This window comes from Callithrix jacchus, chromosome 11, assembly GCF_049354715.1.
Source record: "Callithrix jacchus isolate 240 chromosome 11, calJac240_pri, whole genome shotgun sequence".
Lineage (NCBI taxonomy): Eukaryota > Metazoa > Chordata > Mammalia > Primates > Cebidae > Callithrix > Callithrix jacchus.
The window spans coordinates 55,894,106-55,900,290 of NC_133512.1; positions in this window are offsets into that span (position 1 = coordinate 55,894,106).

A 6,185-nucleotide genomic window follows, 5' to 3' on the forward strand; every position below is an offset into this window, starting at 1 on the left:
TTGTATCCTGAATATATGAAGAATTCTTAAAACTTAATGAGAAAACTCAATAAAAATAAAAAAATATTTGAATAAACACCCCACCATAGAACGTATACAGGTGGGAAATACACACATAAAAATATGCTTAACATCATTAGTAATTAAGGAAATACAAAATAAAAGCAGCATAATATTCCACTACCCATCTTTAGAATGATGAAAACACACACAAAAACAAAAATATACATGATAATACCAAGTGTTGACAATGATGCAGAAGAACAACTAGGACTGTCATATATGACGAGTGTAAATGCAAAGTGGTATAGCCACTAAGAAAAATGTATTGACAGTTTCCTATATAGTTAAACATACAATTACTTTCTACCCAGAAATGTCACTTACAGGTATTTATTTAAGTGAAATAAAAACATATGTTCACAGAAAAATCTTTGGACAAATGTTTATATAGCTTCACTTGCCAAAATTAGAAGCAATCCAAACATTCCTCATCTGTGGAATAAATGATCAAATTGTGTCAAATTTTTTTTTAAATCTTATTTTAGTCTCAGGGATACATGTGCAGGATGTGCAGGTTTGTTGCATAGGTAAACGTATGTCATAGTGGTTTGCTGCACCTATCAACTTACCACCTAGGTATTAAGTCCCGCATGCATTAGCTATTTATCCTGATGTCCTCCCTTCCCCCAGCACCTCCATGCAGGCCTTAGAGTGTGTTGTTCTTCTCCCTGTGTCCATGTGTTCTCATTGTTCAGCTCCCACTTGTAGGTGAGAATATGCAGTGTTTGGTTTTCTGTACCTCTGTTAGTTTGCTGAGGATTATGGTTTCCAGCTCCATTCATGTCCCTACAAAGGACATGATCTCATTCCTTTTTATGGCTGCTTAGTATTCCATATGGTGTATTTGTGTATTTTCTTTATCCAGTCTATCATTCATAGGCATTTGGATTGATTCCATCTCTTTGCTATTGTGAATAGTGCTCCAATGAACATACATACGCATTTTTCTTTATAAGAATCATTTATATTTCTTTAGATATATACCCAGATGGGATTGCTGGGTCAAATGATATTGCTGCTTCTAGGTGTTTGAGGAATCACCACACTCTCTTCTACAATGGTCAAACTAATTTACATTCCCAAAACAGCGTAAAAGCATTCCAAAAAGGTATGAACTACTTATGGCCACCACAGTACGCATGTATTTCAAATACATTATGCTGGCCGAAAGAAGTCAGACTCAAAAGTTTACATGTGTGATCTCTTGTGTTTGATATTCTAGAAAAGGCAACACTATGTAAATAGAAAACACTTCAGTGATACCAAGGTTTAAGGAAGTTGTTCTGACAATTAAGTGGTAGCCATGGACAACTTTTTGAAGGGGATGAGATTTAACAAAACTGTTCTGTACCTTGCTTATGGTAGTCATTACATGACTCTGAATATTTGTCCAATCTCATAGAACCATGCAACAAAAAGATTGAATTTTACTGTATATAACTTAAAAATGTATTTTTAACATTTAAAATATCTCCCAAACTTTCTGAGCAAGAAACTGAAGGCAGATTAATATGTAGTGCTTTTTTCTTAAAAGAGAATGAAAAATTCCCCATATTTAGCTGTCCTCATTATCCTAACATTTCATCTTAGCAAAGAAAAGGAATTGAATTCTTGCCTTCCTATTAAAAGGACATTAATATACTCGGCAGTGTTGTTAAAATGATGTGTCAAAGGGATGGGAGGTAAAAAGGAAGAGAAAATATGCTCTTTGATAAATCATTGCTCTTACATGTGTGGTTGTTCTATAAGCAAGCGAGTTGCTATCTTGGTAGTTTTCTAAATAGAATTGTCTAACAGCCAGAATCAATGAAGCCAGTGGCTAATTAATGAGCATGAAAACACAGAAGACTGCTGTCTTTATTAATAGTGAAAAACAGACTTCATGAATAACTGAACAAGAGACATATATTGGGTGACTCATTTTCTCTATCCCCACTTTATTGTTCTCAAGAGCTGCATAGTGATGAAAATTAAACTTTTGTAAATAATATATAAATTTTTATGTTTGGTTTTGTTTATTTGTTTTGGTGGTAAATATGGATGAGTGTTGTGGGATCAGCTAGAATCGATCCTATAAACAATATCTAAAGTAGTTAATGTCAGTCTTTAACTTCTCAGTATTTCTTTTTCCTAAACTGTCATTATCTATCTTACTCCACATTTGCCTCTCTTTATTCTGTGAAGCAGAAGAAAATAAAATGCTTTTTACTTTAGGTGTGTTATGGATTTTACCAATTCATCCTTAAGGCTTTCAGTCTTAATGGACCTCTTAACCACCTTGACAGCTGTTTCTGAAACTAGCTGGTCAAATGGAAAAAAATATCCAAGTAGATACATAGAAATTACATGTAACTATTTTCTTACAATTAATTTTCTTCTCTCAATCCTTGCTTCCTTTATTCCCCCATGCCCAGGTTACATTGTTGTAGTGGTCATGGAAATAGTAGAGCTCAATAGAATTGATAGAACAATAATTAAAACATAGACCTTATATATAAATATAAGTAAAGATGCATAATTATTTTACTCTGTATCAGATCATTCTCTGTTAATTTGAAAATTCTCCATTCAAACAGAAGTATGCTAAAGACAAAAGACAAAATTCAATTTAATTTGAATAAATTTCTGAATGTCTAAGTGTTGATCTCTAAATTAACTGTTGATGAATAAATAAGAGAATTTATTAAAAGTTAAACAACATACAGATTTCTTCCTCTGCCCAATTTACTGAGGTGTGACCCAAATATATTACAAACCTATGTTTACAATGAGTGTCAGTGTTTAGGATTCAGAGGTCAGGAATGAAAGGCATGTGAACAACACAGGATGGAAATATAAGAGGTAATGACTGCAGAATGGGAAAATAGATCAATCCATGAGACCTTCAGAAAAAAATAAATGGGGAGATTGAAAGGTCAGTATTTCCTATGGTGTCACTCTAGTAGAAAACTCAAGTAAACAACTCCTTTGTCTCTACTTCTGGAATTTTCCCAGCCTCCTCCTTACTCCATAGTCACCATCTCCTCCCCTCAGGTCTCATAATCTTGTCCCCATCCCCTATCAAGTTTAATTTTCCTGTATCAGATCATTATCAGTAATTTAGAACTCAAGGAGTCTCTGCTTTAACTACTCAGAAGATGGTTGGTTAATGGAAAGGAGTCTAATCTTTCTCTAATAGAATAAAATGTATCTTTGAAATACAACTAGAAATATATGTCTCCCAGACAAACAGTATGTATAGTTACATTAATACAATACTATATCTCAGGTGTATTTGGACTTAATGGAATCACCATGAGACACAGGTATCATATATAATATTTTCTCCCCCCAAAATATGTCTTCCAACTTCTGAACAACTGATTCTTAATCAAACTTTTGGAACAAACATCAATGGGTAGCAATTTCAGATAGATATATTTGTATCGGCTTTGCCTTCTTCATTAATAAAACTTTCTGGATACTAGAGACAAGGCTAATCCTTTTGCTAGAATAATAAGGAAGTTAAGAGCATCTACTTAGTTCCATAAGCCAGACTCTAGATAAAAGAAAATTAATCACCATCAGTGTGTCTTTTATATAGAAATTTGGGTGTGCTCCATGCTTGGCCATTTCAAAAGAAACTAAACAAATCACTTTCTTCCCTCTGGGATCTTAAAATCAAATATAGGCCATTTTATTTATTTTTTTAAATTTTTTATTGCATTTTAGGTTTTGGGGTACATGTGCAGAACATGCAAGACAGTTGCATGGGTACACACATGGCAGTGTGTTTTGCTTCCTTTCTCCCCTTCACCCATATTTGGCATTTCTCCCCAGGCTATCCCTCCCCAGCTCCCCCCTGCCCCACTGCCCCTCCCCTTTCCCCCCCAATAGACCCCAGTGTTTAGTACTCCCCTCCCTGTGTCCATGTGTTCTCATTTTTCATCACCCGCCTATGAGTGAGAATATGCGGTATTTCATTTTCTGTTCTTGTGTCAGTTTGCTGAGAATGATGTTCTCCAGATTCATCCATGTCCCTACAAACAACACGAACTCATCATTTCTGATTGCTGCATAATATTCCATGGTGTATATGTGCCATATTTTCCCAATCCAGTCTATCATCGATGGGCATTTGGGTTGGTTCCAGGTCTTTGCTATTGTAAACAGTGCTGCAATGAACATTTGTGTGCATGTGTCCTTATAGCAGAACGATTTATAGTCCTTTGGATATATACCCAGTAATGGGATTGCTGGGTCAAATGGAATTTCTATTTCTAAGGCCTTGAGGAATCGCCACACTGTCTTCCACAATGGTTGAACTAATTTACACTCCCACCAACAGTGTAAAAGTGTTCCTTTTTCTCCACATCCTCTCCAGCATCTGTTGTCTCCAGATTTTTTAATGATCGCCATTCTAACTGGCGTGAGATGGTATCTCAATGTGGTTTTGATTTACATCTCTCTGATGACCAGTGATGATGAGCATTTTTTCATATGATTGTTGGCCTCATGTATGTCTTCTTTTGTAAAGTATCTGTTGATAATCCTTTGCCCATTTTTGGATGGGCTTGTTTGTTTTTTTCCTGTAAATCTGTTTGAGTTTTTTGTAAATTCTGGATATCAGCCCTTTGTCAGATGGGTAAACTGCAAAAATTTTTTCCCATTCTGTTGGTTGCCAATTCACTCTAATAACTGTTTCTTTTGCTGTGCAGAGGCTGTGGAGTTTCAATAGGTCCCGTTTGTCTATTTTGGCTTTTGTTGCCAATGCTTTTGGTGTTTCGTTCATGAAGTCCTTGCCTACTCCTATGTCCCAGATGGTTTTGCCTAGATTTTCTTCTAGGGTTTTTATGGTGCCAAGTCTTATGTTTAAGTCTTTAATCCATCTGGAGTTAATTTTAGTGTAATGTGTCAGGAAGGGGTCCAGTTTCTGCTTTCTGCACATGGCTAGCCAGTTTTCCCAACACCATCTATTAAACAGGAAATCCTTTCCCCATTGCTTGTTCTTGTCAGGTTTATCAAAGATTGTATGGTTGTAGATATGTTGTGTTGCCTCCGATGCCTCTGTTTTGTTCCATTGGTCTATATATCTGTTTTGGGACCAGTACCAGGCTGTTTTGATTACTGTAGCCTTGCAGTATAGTTTGAAATCTGGTAGTGTGATGCCCCCCGCTGTGTTCTTTTTGCTTTGAATTGACTTGGCTATGTGGGCTCTCTTTTGGTTCCATATGAAGTTCATGGTGGTTTTTTCCAGTTCTGTGAAGAAAGTCAATGGTAGCTTGATGGGGAGAGCATTGATTCTGTAAATTACTTTGGGCAGTATAGCCATTTTCACTATATTAATTCTTCCTAACCATGAACATGGAATGTTTCTCCATCTGTTTGTGTCCTCTCTTATTTCATTGAGCAGTGGTTTGTAGTTTTCCTTGAAGAGGTCCCTTATGTTCCTTGTGAGTGGTATTCCTAGGTATTTTATTCTTTTTGTAGCAATTGTGAATGGCAATTCGTTCTTGATTTGGCTTTCTTTAAGTCTGTTATTGGTGTAGAGGAATGCTTGTGATTTTTGCACATTGATTTTATATCCTGAGACTTTGCTGAAGTTGCTTATCAGTTTCAGGAGTTTTTGGGCTGAGGCCATGGGGTCTTCTAGGTATACTATCATGTCGTCTGCAAATAGAGACAATTTGGCTTCCACCTTTCCTATTTGAATGCCCTTTATTTCTTTTTCTTGCCTGATTGCTCTGGCTAGAACTTCCAGTACTGTATTGAATAGGAGTGGTGAAAGAGGGCATCCTTGTCTAGTGCTGGATTTCAAAGGGAATGCTTCCAGTTTTTGCCCATTCAGTATGATATTGGCTGTTGGTTTGTCATAAATAGCTTTTATTACTTTGAGATATGTTCCATCAATACCGACTTTATTGAGGGTTTTTAGCATAAAGGGCTGTTGAATTTTGTCAAAGGCCTTCTCTGTGTCAATTTAGATAACCATGTGGTTTTTGTTTTTGGTTCCATTTATGTGGTGAATTATGTTTATAGACTTGTGTATGTTGAACCAGCCTTGCATCCCCGGATGAATCCTACTTGATCATGATGAATAAGTTTTTTGATTTGCTGTTGCAATCGGCTTACCAATATTTTAT